This window comes from Colobus angolensis, unplaced genomic scaffold, assembly GCF_000951035.1.
Source record: "Colobus angolensis palliatus isolate OR3802 unplaced genomic scaffold, Cang.pa_1.0 Scaffold27, whole genome shotgun sequence".
NCBI classification, from domain to species: Eukaryota; Metazoa; Chordata; class Mammalia; order Primates; family Cercopithecidae; genus Colobus; species Colobus angolensis.
This window is the reverse complement of record NW_012115932.1, coordinates 914,944-933,486: the sequence shown is the minus strand read 5'-3', so window position 1 is coordinate 933,486 and position 18,543 is coordinate 914,944. Positions and strand designations below refer to the sequence as shown.

At 39.5% G+C, this 18,543-nt stretch overlaps 1 protein-coding gene across 1 annotated transcript in view; it reads right to left on the bottom strand.

Annotated features, from left to right (window-relative positions):
* The window catches only part of ITK (IL2-inducible T-cell kinase), a 74,077-nt gene that overhangs the window by 46,598 nt on the left and 8,936 nt on the right, over positions 1-18,543 (bottom strand). The window lies entirely within an intron of this gene.

Genomic DNA, 18,543 nt, shown 5'->3' with positions numbered 1-18,543 from the left:
CTGTGGGGAGACAAGCACATCCCATTCATGTAAGAGAGAAGACAATATTTTTGTCCAGATTGCTCCAGAAATCTACTACTAGATAAGATCCACTGAGATTTAACAAATTCCAACCCTCCAAACCAAATATCCAAAACTGCCTCTTGGCCCTAAGTGTGGGATAAACACTCTGAGCAGACTGCTGGGAAAACATGCCTTCAGAGTCTTCTTCTTGGTGACAGGCTTCCACTCATTGAGACACTGGGTCATGTACCCCAATGCCCTTGTGACAAATGGCAGCATCGGCAGAACTCGTAGCTGAGATGCGCAGAGAAATCCATGGACGCATATGTGACACTTTTCTCTTCTCTGTGTCTATCCATGACCATATTAGCATAGCAATTGAGCTGGGGCCTGACCTGGATTGTGGTGCATACCCTTAGCGGCACCTTTTTTTTTTTTTTCTGCCTCTGGCTTCTCCATGTCCTTTAGTTATCCGCAGTTCCACAATGACACTCCCAAAGGACATTCCTGACTCTGCTCTACAACTACCTCTTCTCCACGTCCTCCCCAACCTCCCTATCAAATATTACTGGGCCTGTGTCTCATTTTCTTGGAAACTTGCTAGCTGTATTTCCCTGATAACTAATTCACGTGATGGTATTTGTGATTTATAATGATGTTATGTGTTACCTATTTCTAAGGATCCTTGTGCTTGGAGAATGGATCTCAGGGGATTTGATGCCTTACCCAATGGAACAAATTCCATTGGTGGTCTATCAGACTCCAAGGAAAGATAGTTAGGAAAGTGCTTTTGGATGGAAAAAGCCTTTCACAGGTGCCTAGAATTGAGCTGCCATTGAGAATAGACTTTAATTCAGCTATGGAACCAGTTGCAACACACATCATTATACCCACTACCAGTCAATCCCAAAAGACATGATTCTGAATGTCATAGTTCCAAATGCTGAAATCCTGAAAGATAAAAATCCCTAAAGTCTAAGTCCCTAACGTCTAAAATCTCAGAAATCACGATTAGTGAATTTTCTGTTGTACGCAGGATAGCCTCATTATGTTAGTCGCATCATGTTAGGCAGAACTACTGCTTTATTATTGTCTTCATTTGGAAATTACGTGTGGCTTAAGATGTGTATGGGTGCCAAATCGAGGAGGTGTGGACTTGTTGACTTAATTTTAGGTGTCAAATTGACTAGATGAAGGAGTATCTAAGGCTGGACATGGTGGCTCACACCTGTAATCCTAGCACTTTGGGAGACCAACACGGGAAGATCACCTGAGATCAGGAGTTTGAGACCAGCCTAGTGAAACCCCACCTCTACTAAAAATACAAAAATTAGCTGGGTGTGGTGGCAGGCACCTTAATCCCAGCTACTCTGGAGACTGGGGCAGGAGAATCGCTTGAACCTGGGAAGCGGAGGTTGCAGTGAGTTGAGATCGTGCTACTTTGCTCCAGCCTAGGCAAAAGAGTAAAATTGTATCTCCAAAAAAAAAAAAAAAAGATGTGTCTAGATACCTGATAAAGCATTATTTTGGGTGTGTCTGTGAGGGTGTTTACAGAGTAGATTAGTACGTGTATCAGAATGGACGAGGTGGGGGAGATCTGCTATCAGTGTTGGTGGACACCATTGAATCAGCCAGGGACCCAACAAATACTGAAGGCAAATTAGTCTCTCTCTGAGAGTTGGCACAGACTTTTCTTCTGCTGTTTTTGATCCATCTCATTAAAAGACTTAGGTTGTCTATTGTAGTACTTCAGATGACCATGGCTATATAAGCTATTTGTTTTTTTAAAAAATTTAAAGGTGAAATATATTGCATATTAGTTTTTTTGTTTTAAAAATCAACTTTATTAAAGTATAATTTACATATAATAAAATTTACCAATGTACATTTCAGTGAGTTTTGACAAATGTATACAGTAGTGTAATAACCTCCGTAATTAAGATACAGGAAAAGACATAACCAAAATCAGAGCTGAACCAAAGGAGATTGAGACACAAAAAACCATGCAAAAGATCAATGAATCCAGGAGGTGGTTTTTTGAAAAAATTAATAGGATAGATAGGCCACTAGCTACACTCGTAAAGAAGAAAAGAAGGAAGATCCAATTAAACACAACTAGAAATGACAATGAGGATGTTACCACTGACCCCACAGAAATACAAATAATCAGAGAGACTACTATGAACACCTCTGTGCACACATATTAGAAAACCTAGAAGAAATGAATCCATTCCTGGACAACATACACCCTCCCAGGACTGAACAAGGAAGAAATTAATTCCCTGAGCAGATCCATAACAAGCTCCAAAATTAAATCAGTAATAAATAACCTACCACCCAAAAAAAGCCCAGGACCAGATGGATTCACAGCTGAATTCTACCAGATGTACAAAGAAGAGCCAATATAATTCCTACTGAAACCATTCCAAAAAATTGAGGCGAAGCGTCTCCCCCACAACTTATTCTATGAGGCCAGCATCATCCTGATACCAAAACCTGCCAGAGATACAACAAAAAAGAAAACTTCAGGCCAATATTGATGAACATTGAAGCAAAAATTCTCAACAAAATACTTGCAAACCAAATCCAGCAGCACATCAAAAAGCTAATCCAGCCAGGCGCGGTGGCTCATGCCTGTAATCCCAGTGCTTTGGGAGGCCGAGGAGGGCGGATCACTTGAGCCCAAGAATTCGAGACCAGCCTGGGCAACGTGGTGAAACTCTGTCTCTACAAAAAAATACAGAAAATTAGCCAATCATGGTGGTGAGTGCCTGTAGTCCCAGCTACTCAGGAGGCTGAGGCAGGAGAATTGCGTGAACCCGGGAGGCAGAGCTTGCAGTGAGCTGAGATCGCGCCACTGCACTCCAGCCTGGGCGACAGAGCAAGACTGACTCAAAAAAAAAAAAAAAAAAAAGAAGAAGCTAATCCACCATGATCAAGTAGGCTTTAGGGATGCAAGATTGGTTCAACATATGCAAATTAATAAATGTAATTCATCACATAAATAGAACTAAAGGCAAAAACCATGATTATCTCAATAGATGCAGAAAAGGCTTGCAATAAAATTCCACATCCCTTCATGTTTAAAACTCTCAGTAAACAAGACATTAAAGGAACATAACTCAAAATAATAAGAGCCATCTATGACAAACCACAGCCAACATCATACTGAATGGGCAAAAGCTGAAGGCATTCCCCTTGAATACCAGCTATTTCTTTAGGAATACAGTTTGTCTGCTCACAACTGTTATACCCATGTGACTGTCCTTAGTATACCTAAGTGTTTATGTTGCAAAAAAATATGTATTATTGTTGCCTATTTTATTGCACACGGTGGCCTATGAAGCGTTTCGTCATGTCTTTATACGTTTCTCAAATAAATCCACTTTTAAAATGTAAGCAAATGCTTTTTAAAAAGTTTTTAGTATTATTTTTTCCAGAATTATATTTTTGGGGATTTTTATGTTTTGGATTTCAATATCTGGGACTATGGTGTTCAGGATTGTGGCTCAAACCCCATTCTACGTTATTCTTTTAAAGGAGGTAGCAAACGATGGTGAAATGAGCACAAGTTTGGAAAAGCTATGTTCAAAGTAGGTCTCTGCCTCTTACCATAAGAGCTCTGTGACCTTGGGCAATTCATTAAACTTCCCAGAACCCTGGTTTCTACATCTGGTAAGTGGGGGTAATACTTACCTTTTGAGAGTTGACTGGGGAATAAAATGGGATGATGTAAACAAATTAACTGGCTTATAACAGGTGCCCTCAATAAAAGGTACCTTCCCAATTAAAGAAGTTAAGGAAGCCTTAACTATTGCAAGAGATTTGTGTTATACGAACGGGTTTGGTTGGTATCCAGGGACCCATTACATCATCAAATTCTCCCGAAGTGAATTCAGTCTTTACTTCCTGTTTTTGGGTCCTCAGCCCGAAAGCTGATCTTTGATTTAGTAGCTGAGGAACACAACTGAGATAAAAAAAAATTCAAGATGCCAGAAGCAGACCCTGTCAAATACAGGAAAGCTTTGTGATGTTTGGTTTTTAGTTCTTTAAGTAAAAACAACTTTATCCAGTTTTGAAAGTGCGAAATCTATTCATGTTTATTGTGACAAATAAAAACACTATAGAGGCTCAGTATGGTGGCTGATGCCTGTAATCCCAGATCTTTTTTTTCCCTCTCTTTTTTTTTGAGATGGAGTCGTGCTCTGTCGCCCAGGCTGGAGTGCAGTGGTGCGATCTCGGCTCACTGCAACCTCCGCCTCCCAGGTTCAAGCGATTCTCCGGCCTCAGCCTCTTGAGTAGCTGAGACTACAGCTAATTTTTTGTATTTTTACAGATACAAAAAACGCCAGGCTAATTTTTTGTATTTTTAGTCGAGAGGGGGTTTCACCGTGTTAGCCAGTATGGTCTGTATCTCCTGACCTCGTGGTCCACCCACCTCAGCCTCCCAAAGTGCTGGGATTATAGGTGTGAGCCACTGCACCGGCCCCCAACTTTTTTTGTATTTTGATAGAGATGGGGTTTCACCATGTTGCCCAGGGTGGCTTGGAACTCCTGAGCTCAGGCGATCTGCCTGCCTCAGCCTCCCAAAGTGCTGGGATTACAGGCGTGAGCCAACATGCCAGCCAGTCCCAGATCTTTGAGAGGCTGAGGTGGGAGGTCGTTTGAGCCCAGGAATTTGAGAGCAGCCTGGCCAACACAGTGAGACAATATAAAAAATTACATAAATTAGCCAAGTCTGGTGGTGTGCGCCTGTAGTCCCAGCTACTTGGGAGGGTGAAGTGGGAGAATCGCTTGGGCCTGAAGTTCCAGGCTGCAGTGAGCTGTGATAGAGCTGGTGGCATCAACCCCAGCCCGGGTGACAGAGCAAGACACTGTTTCAAAGAAGCAAACAAACAAAACAAAATACTACACAAGCATGTGAAGAAAATACTTATAGTGTGTTATTATCCCACCCTTCCCCATAATCCTGAGGTAGCCAAGGTTAATCATTTGGAGTCTTTTCCCTGCACTTTTATAGAGTATATATAAAGGAAAATGAGTGTCTGCTCTACTTATCAGTCTAGAACTTGCTTTTGTAGTCTAATGCTAAATTAGGAGACTTGTCTTCCCGCAAAAGCCTCTGCAAACGTGCCTTTTGGGCTCAAACTATCTTCTCATTTAGAGTTAGGAATGCATGCTCTGGTCCTGACCATAATCACAGTTCTTTGGAATGGTTAACCTGTTTTTCGCAAATAGTAGAGCACGGCAGAGCTGCCTTTTCAAGAACTGTCTGCAGCTACTGGTAAACAGGCAGCCCGAGCTTGAGGTTGCTGTGTTTTGACTTCTGTTGGGTTCTTTCCTTAGAGCATGCATAGTGAAATAAAAACAACAGGCTCATGGCACATGATATGACAACACCATTTGCTGACATTTTTGTCTTTGGAACCTACTAAGTCCTGAGCTCCCTAAGGTCAGAGACCAGGGCATCTTCCCATATACCCAGTGCCCAGTGGTGGCTAGCCCTAAGTGGAGCTTAATTAGCTCAAAACAAAGGGTGTCAGGTTGGAGCACAGTTTAAACAATCTTAACCAGATTTAAGGCTGGTAAATTTAGCCATTCAGGAAATATTTATGGAGGGCCAGCTATGAGTGAGGTGCTATTCTGAGTTCAGGAAATGAACTGATGAACATGGTAGACTCTCACAGAGATCGTAGTATACTTGGGAAGGCAGACAAGACAAAGAAGTGCTGGAAAGAGAATAGAACAATTGATGTGACCAAACTGTGGCCAAGGCAGACTTCGCCGGAGAAAGAAAGGGCATTTAAGAAGAGACCAAAAAGTTGAACAGGAGCCATTTGGGAGAAAGTCTAGGGGAGTGAGCATCCTAGGTAGAGCACGCAGCCAGGGCAAAATCATGGAGCAGAAAAATACTGGGTAAGTCTGGCTTGTTAACAGCCTAGCAGCATTGTGATGAGAGCAGACAGTGGAGGCAAATATTAACTGGAATTGTGAATAGGGATAAAAATTCTATGTGAAGTTCTAAAGTGATATTGTCCAATAGAAATGTAACATGAGCCATATATGTAACTTACTTTTTTTTTCCACTAGGCACCTTCAAAAATACAAAACATATCAAGTAATAATTTTAACAATATATTTTGTTTAACCCAATATCTAAAATATTATCATTTCAAATTGTTAGGTGATTTCTGACAGATTTTAAAGCAGAATTACCATTTGACCCAGCAATCCTATTATTGGGTATATACCCAAAGGAATATACATTATTCTACCATAAAGGCACATATACACATATGTTCATCACAGCACTAATCACAATAGCAAAGACATAGAATTAACCTAAATGCCCATTAACAATAGAATGGATAAAGAAACGTGAGGCCAGACGCGGTGGCTCACATCTGTAATCCCAGCACTTCGGGAAGTCAAGGCCGCAGATCACTTGAGGCCAGGAGCTCGAGACCAGCCTGGGCAACATGGTGAAACCCCATCTCTACTAAAAACATAAAAATTAGCTGGGTGTGATGGTGCACACCTGTAATCTCAGGCACTTGGGTGGCCAAGGCACAAGAATCGCTTGAACTCGGGAGGCAGAGGTTGTGGTGATGAGCTGAGATCGTGCCACTGCATTCCTGCCTGGGTGACAGAGTAAGACTCTGTCTCAAAAAAAAAAAAAAAAAGAAAAAAGAAAAGAAAATGTGGTACACATACACCATGGAAAATTCTGTAGTCATAGAAAAGTATGAGATTGTATCCTTTGCAGCAACATGGGTAGAGCTGGAGGCCATCAGCCCAAGTGAACTAACACAGGAACTGAAAACCAAATACTGCATGTTCTCACTTGTTAGTGGGAGCTAAACAGTGAGCACATATGGGTATAAAGAAGGGCACTACAGACCCCAGCACCTACTCAAGGGTGGAGGGTGAGAATTGAAAAACTGCCTACTGGTACTATGCTTATTACCTGGGCGATGAAATAATCTGTATACCAAACCCCTGCAACATGCAATTTACCTATATAAAAACCTGCACGTGTACCCCGACCCTAAAATAAAAGTTTAAAAAAAATTAATTTGTATGTTGACATGGATGAATTTGTTTAATAGTTCTAGTGGGTTTTTAGTAAATTCCTTACAACTTTTTTTGTGTGTGTGTGGAAAATTATGTGGTGTGCCATGAAAAACAGTTCTACTTTTTTTCTCAATCTGCAGAATTTCATTTCACTTTATAGTATCATTTATCTGGCTAGTACTTGCAGAATAGAGATGAATAGAGTGTTAAAAGTGGAAATTGGCCGGGTGCAGTGGCTAATCCCAAAGTGCTGTAATCCCAGCACTTTGGGAGGTCGAGGCAGGTGGATTACTTGAGGTCAGGAGTTTGAGACCAGCCTAGCTAACATGGTAAAATTTCGTCTCTAACAAAATACAAAATTTAGCTGGGCATGGTGGTGCACGCCTGTAATCCTAGCTGCTCGGGAGGCTGAGGCAGGAGAATCGCTTGAACCCAGGAGGTGGAAGTTGCAGTGAGTCAAGATTGTGCCACTGCACTCCAGCCTGGGTGACAGAGCAAGACTCTAGAAAAAAAAAAAAAGTGGAAATTTATGTCTTGTTCCCAAACTTACAGATAAAGCACTCAGTCTTTCACCATTAAGTATAATGTTAATTGTAGGTTTTCATAGATGACTTTTTGCAAGACTCAAAATTTTTTTTCTGTTAGTGTACTGGCGGTTTTATCACAATGAGTGTTGGATTTGTCAAATGTTTTTCTTTGTTTATTGAAATTTTCTTTTTTGACATTTATTCGAGTAATATTGTATATTATCTTAATTGACTTTAGGATAGTGAGCCAACATTCTCAGCATTCCCATATTGTGAGAATAATATCTTACTTGGTTGTAGTATATTAAAAAAAGTTGTTATCCACATAAAAATTAATGAGATATATTCTTTTTTTGTACTTAAGTCTTTGAAATTGTATATTTTGTGCATGTCTCAATTTGCCCTTGCCATACTTCAGGTGCTTAGTGGACCCATGTAGCTAGTGGTTACATTAGTGGACAGGGAGACTCCAAGATTTCCAAGGAGGAGTTCTTCTCCCAACTCACATGGCCTCCTTTGTGCCTGTGCCTTAACAGTCTATCAGATGAGCTTGCTCTTCTATTAGGATGGATTTCATGTTCCACCACTAACGTCACTCTCATTCCTAAATGAGTGCTTGGGACCCCATCACTACAATCCATCCTGACTGGTTGGTTGGTCTTTCCAAAGACCCTGAGGTTGGTTCTTCTGGCATCTCACAAGATCCAATACTTGGTAAACAGCAGGACCAGCTATGCCCTCCCTAGTTGGTCCCTGGGGAGTGGCTGGTCACTGAGCCTGACACAGTTCAGTCTCTAGGAAAGGGTGATTGCCTATAATCATCCCAAACAACTGTGCTATTTCTGAAAAATGCCAGAGTAAAACTTTCCAAAGAAACCACACAAAAGCCACCAGAGAAAGGGAGAGGTCAAGTACAACCTGCTCTCATTCTTACTTGTTATTCTGTCTGCATTACTTGGGATGAAAGTCACAGGACCTTGCTTACCCTTGTCTCTCTTCTTGGCCATGTTCAAAGATATGCCGTCCGCATAGTCTAATGTTTCATCCCAAGCATCTGACACGTGTCAGACACAATTCAAAATGCTGATGCTTACAAATTTACACAGGGGTAAGCTTGTGCAATCAGCTTTTATATCTTTTTTCTTTTTATGTTACTGTTTTTCTCTCTCTCTCTTTTCCCCTTTCTTTTCTTTTCTTTCTTTCTTTCCTTCTTTTCCTTTTTCTCTTTTTTTTTTTTTTTAACAAACCCTTGTATTAAGGGCTGACTTTCAATAGATCTCACAGCAAGGGAGCTGCTCTGCTATGTACAAAACCCCAACCCAGAAACAAGTTGTTTACAAATGGGTCAGCATCATGTTCCCCATAAACGTGCATTGTTTGATAGAAAGATGAGGGGGCAGGGTGGCTTTTTATGTTAATATTTTGTATGAAATAGAGCTTGCATTATAAGTTTCAAAGAGAGAAACAGGAAAAAAATGAAAAAGATACTATTTTTGAACATTTTCTATATTCCAGGCACTCAACATTCCATCCCGTTTCATCATGATCCTATAACATTATCTCCCCATTTTATAGATGAGAAAATTGAAGTTCACAGAGGCCAGCCTTCTTAATACATAGAAGAGCAGTGTACAAGCTCCACTCTATGACTCCAGAGCCTGTTAACCTAACTACTATGCTTCCTGGCTTAGCGCTTGCTGGGACTTTGCACAGAAGACTATCATTCCCTGAACTCAGCGCTGGAAAATCAATTGCGTGAGGTCAGGAGTTCAAGAACAGTCTAGATAACATAGTAAGGCCCTGTCTCTACAAAAATGTTAGAAAATTAGCCAGGTGTGGTGGTACATGTTTGTAGTCCCAGCTACTCAGGAGGCTGAGGCAGGAGGACCAATTGAGCCTGGAGGGTTGAGGCTGCAGTGAGTCATTATCATGTCCCTGCACTCTGGGTGACAGAGTGAGACACTCTCTCAAACAAACAAAACAAAACAAAAAAGATATGATCATTACTGTCTCTATGGACAAATTAGTGTCTTGTAAAACACCAGAGCAATTTGCAATGAGCTGTTCCTAGGTCCTACCTCCCCAGCCCATCTTCAGCTAGACCTAATGTCCCTCTACTGTGAAGCTCTGGGAAAGTCTGGAGCTAAGGCCATTAATTTCAAGGCTCCCTGGACCGCCTGAAAGCCAGGAAACTGATCCATCCCATGCCTGCCTTCTTTTCTCTCTTCTTTTCCATAAGACCTCTCACTCATCACTGACCCACCGTTGGCTGGCTTTCTCCGCCTCAGCATTTCACACTGTGGGTTACCATGTGGCTGGATGTGCTATGAGGAAAACAATTTCACTTCCTTTAAAATCTGCCATTTTTTAATAGTAACACCCTGGCCACCCAAATGAAAAAAGTGAGAATTTTCAAAAAGAAAGAAGGAAAGGAACAAAGAAGGAAAGAAAAGAAAAGAAAAAGAATTATACTCACACACAGTTTTCAGAGGGCAATTTAGGATCATCTATTAAAATGTATTTTCTCATAAGAAACCATTAAAAGCAGACACCTGTGTGGGTGGTCCTGGGGGTTGGGAGTAGGGAATGGGAAGAAAGCTTTCTTTCTTTCTTTTTTTTTCTTAAGAGGTAGGGTCTTCTTCTGTTGCCCAGACTGGCCTTGAACTCCTGGTCTCAAGCAATCCACCCACTTTTTGCCATGAACATGTATTTATTTTATTATGTTAAAAACAGTTAACTAAAATGAATAAATACATTTCTCTGATCAGATTTATTCTATGGAAACATTTGTTCAAAATATATAAAGATATAATAAAAAGGATGTTCACAGCAGCATTATTTATTACACTAAAATAAACTGGAGAAACTTAAATTCCATCAATAGACAAATGGTTAAATGAGTTATGGTTCATCCATTCTGTGACTACTCTGTAACCATTAACAGATAACAAAGTTCGTCTATACAGAGGGACAAAAGTATACACCAAATGTTAAAGAGTAGATTTAAAGCAACAGATGGAGCATCATCCCATTTTTGGAAGAAGAGATTATATATTAGTATATGCAATATCCAAAGAAATAATACGAGAAGAAAAGCATTCCAAGCTACTAACACTGGTTCTTTGTGGTGGGTTCCACTGTGGCAGAATTTCACAAACTTATAAATTCTTATGATATTTGAAGTTTTTACAGAGTGTGAAGCAGGAGGAAAAGCAGGGAAATGAAAATAATGTTTTAATACTGCTGGAAGTTTTAAAAACATCACAGTGTCAACTTAGATGATTATGGGAGAGGAATAAGGGGTATGCATCAAATGCTGGGTGTGCAAGATGATGCACGCCCTTGTAACCATATAACCCCATTAGCGGTGAGCAGCAGCTAGAGAGCACCTGCCACCTGCTCATCTATATCCATGGGGGCTCAAGTTCATGACAGTATCTCTCATGTTCTTCTTGAGGGATAGCCATTTTCTTCATAGATTCTAATAAAGTAATTCAGTGTGCTTTTATATGGGTATATTTATCTTATAAGTGAAATGATAATTCAGGAATAATGTCCAAGCCCCATTCTTACTAGATGAAGGTAACATGATCCTAGCATGATGAAAACATGTGTGTTTAGATTTTCTTACAAAAGGGAGCAGAGAGAAATGGATTTATGTGGAAATTAAGAGCAGGAACTAAGTGATATTTTCCAAGCATAAAGTAGATTCTCAAGGCATCCTCTGTATTGTTCTCTCAGCATCTCTGAGCTGTGAATGTTCCTTCGAAGACCTTCCTCCCAGAATAAGAAATATGAAATGTTTAATGATTTTGAAAGAACATATTTTTTGTGTCTTCTTTTTAAGCGCTGAAGGACCAGTAGCCAAAATACATAAGTGCATAACAACTTCATCGCGTTTCAGGAAATAACTCCTTGCATTGAGGTGATGTTCAATTAATATTTGTTAATTGATTGAAGGAACAGCAAATAAAACCAAGTATGCAGCAGAAAATGTTATTGTGAACCTTATGACGAAACTCTTAATGGAAATGATTTGGAATAAGATTTCCAGAAAAATTGGTAGGTGGATAAAAATCTCTTGACAATGAAAATATAGGTTAAAACTAGTCTGCTCAAAGTGTTTAGCTGGTAGATAAAGAGCTCCTATAAATTAAATAAAATACAAATAAACTTATAGGAAAGTGAGCAAAAGGAATATAAATATTTAAGCATATGGAAAGATGCTTAATGTCACTATAACAACAGAAATGCAAATAAATTATACTTAGGTACTATTTTTTAAACCCCTATCAGATAAGCAAAGATCAAAACATAAGATGAGGTTTTGAGAAAACAGGCTTCTTACATGTGGCCCTGGGGAATGTTCATTGGTACAATTTCTGTAGAGAGTAATTTGCTCGTAGTCGACAAAATAACAGATGCAAATATCCTTTGACTCAGCAATTCCACTTCTAGAAATGTTTTCTACAGACTGGAGCTTCTCGACCTCAGCGTTATTGACATTTTGGGCTGAATAATTCTTTGTTGTGAGTCTGTTCTGTGAATTGTAGGATATTTAGCAGCACCCTCAGCTTCTACCCATTAGATGTTGGTTGCACCCTCCTCCCCACTTATAACAACCAAAAATTTCCCCAGGCTTTGTCAAATGTCCCCTGGTAGGCAACATCACCTTTGGTTGAGAATCACTGTTATAAACATATTTATGGAAAATGACACATCTACAAGGCTATTTATTTCTCATTGTGCATAATAACAAAAAACTGGAAACAGACCAACCATCACTAAAAGAAATTTTTCATGCATGCAATGAAGTATTATGCAACCATAAACAGAATGAAGAATATCTTTATGTATCCATGTGGATTAATCTCCAGGATATATTGTTAACCAACTAAAAGAAAGGTTAAGAAGTGTGTGCAGAGTATGTTACTACTATTCAAAAAGGAAGGAAAGAAGAATGTTTATTTGTATTACAAGTATTTGTATAAAGTATTGTTGGAAGAATTTATAAGAAATTAACTATCATGGTTGCTGTGATGTAGGACAGCAATGTGACTTGGGACAAGGATGGGAGATTTGTTACTGCATAACATTTTGCAACTTTTTTAAAAAAATTATTGAAATGTGCCACATGGCAAAACCCCATATCTAAAAAAATTAAAATAAAAATAAAATTATGTGAATGTATTATCTCTTTAAGAATTAAAAATTAGTCTACATTTTTTCACAAGATTGCCAAACAAAAGTGACTATTAATACACAGATATGAAGTCCAGCAGGCACAGAGGCAAGGGGACAAGGATTCATTCCAACAGCAGTTAATTATGCATTAGGAACCAGTTATATCAATCTGAAACATAGTTGGAAAGCAATGTGAACAACACTAACTTCATGTTATTGAGGTTTACAATGAGCTTGTTTGGAATTAGAACAGCCTTTTCTTGGATTCAGAGAAATTTGGGTTCAGTTTGTGGCAGGAGGCTCATTTGCTTGCTGTGCTCTGGCAGAACGTGGGGGCCTGAGATCTCTTTTGACCATCTTCCCTGCTCCTCTGTGCTTATATCTATTAACGGCAAAAACCACAATTACTTTTGCACCAGCCCAATATCTTCAAGTGCCCTAGACTCTGTGCATCACCTCTGTATCTCCAAATGTCCAGTGGAGGTCATTACATTTCACTCTTGAAACTACTTAAAAGCAAATTATAATGAATCATGATTCACACTGCTATCCCAAGGATTCGGTGCTCCCAGGCTTCGGTTTGCAACCTAGCCTGGCAATTTCCACCATACCCTACTTCCCTCAAATAGTATTGTCTGCTTAATAGTATTCTTTCAATTGACTTATTTTCTCCACATAAAACAAATTTATTCTAGGAGGAAACTGTAAATCACCGCCATAAATTTTAAAACACTTATTTCGAATATAAATTGTAGTAGATACATAACTATTAAAGACATGTTAAAAACCAGATTTCTCCATGTGCCATCTTGTGTGCTCCTGGGAGTACCCCACTTTGGGAAACACCACATTGGATCATTGTCATGGAAGTGGCCTCAACACGGATTGTGGAAAAGGGTGAGGTTTGGTGTTAGCACTCTCAATCTCCCTTTCTGGGTCACTTCGCTGGGCTAATACTTTCCTCCTGGTACTCCTTGTATTTGGATATAGCATTCCCAGAATGTTATTCCCAGAAAAGGCTCAATAAGTGGTCGATGCTGTTATTAGTTGTTAATATGGAAAACTAGATAGTGCTGAGGTTGATACAGCCTCTTTCCTTATCAGAGGCCACCCCAGGAACTCATGTTTGTCAGATTCTCAGGTTTACAAGCCCAGGAACTCATGTTTGTCAGCCCATAGGGTACAGGTGAATGGAAATACACTCTGCAAAGTCACCAAAGACTGGCGAATTCACAAACTCACAGTGAGAAGCTAGCTGAGATGCTTGCAATCATGAAGGTAAGTAGAATTACCTTCTCGCAAAATGTAATTCTACTTAGGTAACCACAAAGATATCAGGAAAGGTCTCACTAATGTGTAGTAGGAGCAAAGTGTAGGGAATCCTTACATCCTAAGGCATGCTGTTGCCTTTACACTTCTCACTTTGCTTCCTTGGGAAAATTACTTACTGTCCTCGTAGCTCCATTGCTTCCTCACCAAAACAAAATTTTACTTTTATCTCGTTCAAAGAATTGTAAGGAGGAAATGAGAAAATACTTAACAAAGTGTTTAGTCCTCTTCTTGTAGTAATGCTAACTATTGTTTTTTTTAAAAAAAAAATTGTTGCTGTTGATGACGCTTGTGCTGTCTTTCGGGTAAGTCTGCTGGGCAACCTGGAGCAAGCCTGCTGGTCTTGACTCAACACCTCTATTTGACTGTGTTAGAAACTCACCAAAAAATCCTTGCCCCAACTCTGCCTTTTCAGCTTCTATTATAAGACTTATTAGACCCAAACAAGCTTAGATCTGAAAATGTCCATCGAAGAACATTTAATCCAACTTTTAATATTTGTCCTATATGTGCAACCTAAATAAAGATACTTAGCTTCTTTAAACCTCAGCCTTCTCAAAAATTACATGGGGATAACAATAGGATAACATAATGAATGTGGTTATTGTGAATATTTATGATATAAGACATATAAAACACTTAACCCTGATGCTCTGAAACACAATGAGAACTCATTAAATATTGGCTGTTATTATTTCAGATTTTATATTGGTTACACATGAAATGTCCGACTTGATTTTCAGGGGGCATTCTTGGGGTCATGCTTGTATTTTGACAACATGCTTTCTCATGAGCCACACAGTTATTAATCACCTTAAAGGTGTTACTTCCTGGAAAGGTTTCCATGTTTGGCTAATCTCCACCACTTTTTGTGAATTCCTGATATCATTGGCAGAGATACCCAATTTCTATTTAAAAAAAAATAGAGATAGGGTGTCACTCTGTAGCCCAGGCTGGCGTGCAGTGGTGCAATCATAGTTCACTGCAACCTTGAACTCCAGGGCTTAAGTAATCCTCTCACCTCAGCTTCCTAAATTGCGGGACCATAGGTGTGCACCACCATGCCCAGCTAATTTTTTTATTTTTTGTTTTTGTGGAGATGGGATCTCACTATGTTACCCAGGCTAGTCTCAAACTCCTGCCCTCAAGCGATCCTCTCACTCTGGTCTCCCAAAGTGTTGGTATTACAAATGTGAGCCAAGTTTCCACAGTTTTGAACTGGAAGAGTCTTTAGAAATCATTCAGTCCAACTTTATAATGTTAGAGATGAGGACAATGAGGCTTCAAGGTGACTTTCTAAATTGGTTCTTGTCTTTTCATTTCTACTATTCAATTTACACCCTGGGGAGACGGGTCACAGAGTTGGAAGATACCTTGTTGATCCCTGAAAGTCAGGGACAGGCCAAGGGACACAGGGTCCTGGGCAGTTGCCCTGCCCTGCTTCAAGCAGAGAACTTCCACTTCTGTCTGTTTTATATGTGGGGATGGTGATGACTTGTATAATTTTATATTAAAATGTTTTTTAAAGTTTGATAAAGCACTGATCCAGCTGAATCCTTTAATTTTATGGACAAGAAAGCTAAATCCCAGAGAGAGTAAAGAATTAGCCAGGTGACTCGGGTCCAAATCTCTTTTCTATTAGGTTGCTCTGTTGTTCCTTGCTCACCTCATCCCACTTTTCTGGAATTACAGCCTGAGAATTTCAGTGTCATAGGCCCTGTCTAAAATTAAAACTAACTTCTATGGAACAGCCAAAAGTGGCTCCTGTGACACCTTCTTGTATTTCATTTGCTCCTTGATAAGGTGTTTCATGAACCTAACCCAAAGAACTCATTCATGGGAGCCTTTCAGACCACCCCTGCTCTGTGACAGTCAGTTCGGGGATTCAGCTTTTGCAGAGTAGGAGACCCTCTAGCACCGCTTAAATCCAGCTATGCAGATGGTGGGTTCGTCTACAAACATGTGACACTGACTTTAAATCAAATCATCTCACCTATGTGTAAAAGATTACATATTTTCCCCTCTCTCTCACTACAACATTCAAAATAGGGTACTTGAAAATCACAACAGTGTGATCCTTTTGTTTCTATTAGTTCCTTTTTAGGAGCATAATCTTCTCTAATGGTTCTGGTAACAAATACGGTGCCGCTTTTTGTGGCCCATGCACTGCTTCTTCAGTCTCTTTGGAAGATGATGTAGCAACAAATGATCAAGACCAGAAAATCTTCTTATCCTGTGACACAATTATCCTATTTGGGGCACTCTATCCTAAGAAGCTGATTCTTAAAATGAGACAGCCCTATATTATGTTTACTATTTTGTTTTTTTTGGTGTTTTCATTATGCCTGGAAACAATCTGAATGTTGAACCATAGCTAACAGATAAGTTCATCTATTCCTCCACGTATGTAAAATAGATAAGCATGTTCTTGCAATGAACTGACTCAACCATTAAAAAATCATATATATGAAAAACGATTACTTTGGAGGCAATGTAGATTATGGAAATACATTTATATAAAAGAATAAATGGAAAAGTAGAATATAAAATTGTCATGCATTATGATTATAACTCTGCAAAAGATGTGTCTGCACAAGAGAAAAAACCAGTGCTGACACAGATAGTAAAGTGATGTCTTCAGACCAGATTATAGAAAACATTCTGAAAGTACTTGGTTCATTAATTTTTTTTGACAATATGAGGATCGGAAGATTCCTTACTCTGTCTTCTCTCTTGAGATCAATCAAAGCTGATTTCACTCAATTCTAATTTGGTTTCAGTCTTTGCTGCTACAGTTTATCTGAGCTCAGTGTTGATCCTGACCCAGGTTATATACCAGGCACTTTCCCATCAAAACATGGAGTGAGATGATTCTGGACAAAGTACCCCCAGGAAGAAGGATGCCACAAGAAAGTTAAAACGTAAGACAACTGAAGAACAATTCATAGGATGGGACACTACACAATGGCCCAGGAGACCACTGCAGTAGACTCTACCTGGCTTCCTGGCTGGCTTCTATTCTTGGCCATTGTACAATCTGCTGACCCCAAAGCTGTCAGCTCACTTCTAGATGGATGGAATCACCCCCACTGCTTCAACCTTGGAAACTTTTCATTGGGGTTGGAATAAAATCTAAACTCCTTGCCATGATCCACAAGGGTCTGCAGAGTTTGGCTTCTGCCCCTCATCTTGTGTCCCTCTCTTGAACTCTGCATGTTCAAATCTCTGTTCCTCATACAAGCCAAGCCTTTTCTTACCTCAGGGTCTTTGTTCTTGCAGTTTCCCCTGCCCAGAACGCTCTTTCCCATTTCTTTATTTAACTAGTTCTTTCCTCAAATTTCGGTTTAGCTATAAATTCCTTCTCTGACCACCCTTCCTCCCAGTTCAGCCCCAGTGGCTGCCTGGTCTTGCCATAGAACCTACCACATTCTCTATCTGCCCTATGCAGTTATACACTTGCTTGCTGTCTGTCGCATCTCCTAGAGCGCAAGCTATTAGGTTGGTGCACAAGTAATTGACCTCAATTAAAACCTCAATTACTTGTGCACCAACGTAAGACACCTGCCTCCATTACTTACCACCGTGTTCCTCACATCTAGCACAGTGCCTGGCACAGAGCAGCTATTTGCAAAATGTTTGCTGAACAAATGACTAAATCTAAGTGTACCAAAACAGAAACATTTCCTTGATACAGAGTCAATAAAAAACAGACAAACAAACAAAAACCCCAAAACCAATAATAATAATAAAAATTTGGCACAATATATGAAGTTTGGGGAAAAAAAGCCCTATAGTTGAATTTTTATAATGAACAGTTATAATTTCTGTGACTTTTTAAATATCAAAAAAGGAAAAATATAATGAGAAGCCTGCTTATAAATACCTTTAGGTTAATAGGAATTATACGGCAACATAAGACATAAGAACCTGTATCTAGCTCTTATTCTATTAAAATACAGAAAACTTTTACTGAATTTAAGAAACTGAACAGACCGTTGATCCAAAAGGGGACTTTTATGTGCATGGGAAGGCGTTACAGACCTGTTTTCTCCTCAGGATCACTTTTAATGAGGCCTCTGAGTGCCATGAAGCCAAACCCAAACTGACCTCTGGATGAAAATTATTTCCTGGACGGTCTACTTTTTCCAGTAGGTCTCATAATTCACTGATGAATGGAGGAACGTATTATCAGTTGGTTAAGAAAATGAGGGTGGAATGAGGATTTACTATTTGGTTCATGAACATTTGAGAAGAGCTTTACTACAGTTTTTCGTAGACACGATTTCCAAGTTTGATATTTACATATCTTGTTTTACATGGAGCTTGTAGTTCAAGAAACTGAGCTCTTCTTTCTTTCTTTTCTTTTTTTTTTTGAGACAGCTTCTTGCTTTATCACCCAGGCTGGAGTGCAGTGGTGCGATCTCGG